Source organism: Schistocerca cancellata, chromosome 7 (assembly GCF_023864275.1).
Source record: "Schistocerca cancellata isolate TAMUIC-IGC-003103 chromosome 7, iqSchCanc2.1, whole genome shotgun sequence".
Classification (NCBI taxonomy): Eukaryota; Metazoa; Arthropoda; class Insecta; order Orthoptera; family Acrididae; genus Schistocerca; species Schistocerca cancellata.
Genome location: NC_064632.1, coordinates 299,271,586 through 299,274,085, shown reverse-complemented (window position 1 = coordinate 299,274,085; position 2,500 = coordinate 299,271,586). Strand labels below are relative to the sequence as shown.

General features: G+C 58.3%; 1 non-coding gene across 1 annotated transcript in view; it reads right to left on the bottom strand.

The window, feature by feature from the left end:
• LOC126093587 (small subunit ribosomal RNA) overlaps positions 1–901 on the bottom strand; it is a 1,909-nt gene extending 1,008 nt beyond the window's left edge. Inside the window, exon 1 of the ribosomal RNA XR_007521719.1 lies at positions 1–901. This exon is cut by the window's left edge and continues 1,008 nt beyond it. This is a non-coding gene — a ribosomal RNA (small subunit ribosomal RNA).
• Between the last annotated feature and the right edge of the window lie 1,599 nt (positions 902–2,500).

The following is a 2,500-nucleotide window of genomic DNA, read 5'->3' as shown; positions in this document are numbered from 1 at the left end:
TCCATGCACACAGTATTCAGGCGGGCTTGCCTGCTTTAAGCACTCTAATTTGTTCAAAGTAAACGTGCCGGCCCACCCAGACACTCAATAAAGAGCACCTTGGTAGGATTTCAACGGGGTCCGCCTCGGGACGCACGAACACGCACGAGGCGGTCGCACGCCTTCGGCTCGCCCCACCGGCAGGACGTCCCACGATACATGCCAGTTAAACACCGACGGGCGGTGAACCAACAGCGTGGGACACAAATCCAACTACGAGCTTTTTAACCGCAACAACTTTAATATACGCTATTGGAGCTGGAATTACCGCGGCTGCTGGCACCAGACTTGCCCTCCAATAGATACTCGTTAAAGGATTTAAAGTGTACTCATTCCGATTACGGGGCCTCGGATGAGTCCCGTATCGTTATTTTTCGTCACTACCTCCCCGTGCCGGGAGTGGGTAATTTGCGCGCCTGCTGCCTTCCTTGGATGTGGTAGCCGTTTCTCAGGCTCCCTCTCCGGAATCGAACCCTGATTCCCCGTTACCCGTTACAACCATGGTAGGCGCAGAACCTACCATCGACAGTTGATAAGGCAGACATTTGAAAGATGCGTCGCCGGTACGAGGACCGTGCGATCAGCCCAAAGTTATTCAGAGTCACCAAGGCAAACGGACCGGACGAGCCGACCGATTGGTTTTGATCTAATAAAAGCGTCCCTTCCATCTCTGGTCGGGACTCTGTTTGCATGTATTAGCTCTAGAATTACCACAGTTATCCAAGTAACGTGGGTACGATCTAAGGAACCATAACTGATTTAATGAGCCATTCGCGGTTTCACCTTAATGCGGCTTGTACTGAGACATGCATGGCTTAATCTTTGAGACAAGCATATGACTACTGGCAGGATCAACCAGGGAGCTGCGTCAACTAGAGCTGAGCAGCCGGCCGCCCGGGAGTGTGTCCCAGGGGCCCGCGCGAACACGCAAGCGTCCGCTCAATTATTCTGCAAACAGGAGGAGGCTGAGCTCCCCTGCACAATACACCTCGAAACCCTCTCAGGTCCCGGCGGCGCGCAGCGCCGTCCTAAGTACTTGGTCGGGTTCGAGAGAGGCGCAATCGCCCGGAGTTAGGCGAGTAGACGCTTTAGGTGCGACCACCCGTGCTCCCAACTGAGCTTGCCGCTGCCGACAGAGGCCCGGGAGCGTGCTGTCGTGGCATTGCCGGCGGGAGACAACACGCGCCACCTACGGTGACCGGCAGCTCCAACGCCAGCGCCACAGAAGGGCAAAGGCCCCACGTGGGTGCCGAAGCGAACTCTCCCAGCACAGCGCACGTGCCAACACGTCTGCACAACTGCGATACAAACCACCAGCGAGAACCGCTGGGGCGACCGAGCAGCAGACGGCGTCGCGGCGCCGAGTGCCGGGCGGCGGCGCATCCTCAACGCACACAGTCCTCAGTCGGACCAGCACACTGCAGATGTCCACCGCGCTTCGCACCGGGCCCGCGAGGACCCACTTTGGCCGCCCGGCGCCGCGCGCAGGGTGCCCCGGCGCGCAGCTGCGCCGCCTGCCGCGTCCGTCGGCCGGCGCGCCTGCCACTGGGCGCCCCCACCAGCCGGCTGTAGCGCGTGCGCCCACGCACCGCGCGGCCAGCACGCCGGGCGGCCCCCCCTCACCGGCCGGGGACGGTCCCACCCAGCCACCGCCGCGTATCGCTTCACACACAGATTTGCCCTTACTGATTTACCTCCAGCAACAACAACCACACCACAATGGGTTTACCAGTTGTTCATTTGCGTAACGTCACCAGCAAACGTAGACGTCCATCCCAGTTTGCAAATGCAACGATTATTGCATACCTGTCTGTTAGGTGCCACGACACACTACGTCTGCCCACATACACGCAACAAAATGTGCACGACTAGAGAACACGTGGGAGGTGGCCCCCTACGTATGCGATGTCCATTACGACACCGACTGTCAACCAGCATCTGTACCATGTCGCAGATGTGGAACGCGGTGCACCATGCTATCACACTGTGTGAGAAGAGATGACTACGTTTGAATACACGCGCCACTACATCAACAGACGGCTCATGCTGATCGCCATCCAGGGCGTCCGTTACTCCCACACGTCTCTATGGCGTACCACACTGCAATGTAGCTGTTATGGGGAGACGGCACGTGGCTGAGTGCACAACATTTGGACCGTATGGTTCGCTGTTGTTGGGCGCAGTCGTTGTACGGTCACACATGTGCCACAGCGTATCATTCAGTACATACGGACCTATGTGCAGTACAATGTGAGGGTTAAGCTTACGACATCAGTGGACAGTGGACACAGGCCGTACCACGACGTAGACTGAGCGCTTCGACATGCGAATGCCAGTGAACAGCTGCGAAGGGCATTGAACACGCAAGCACCTGAACGACCAGCGTGCGAAGGCAGGGGGGGGGGAGGGGGGGGGCGATGTACATCCTGCAGTCGTCCACATTACAGTGTACAGCGGGAGC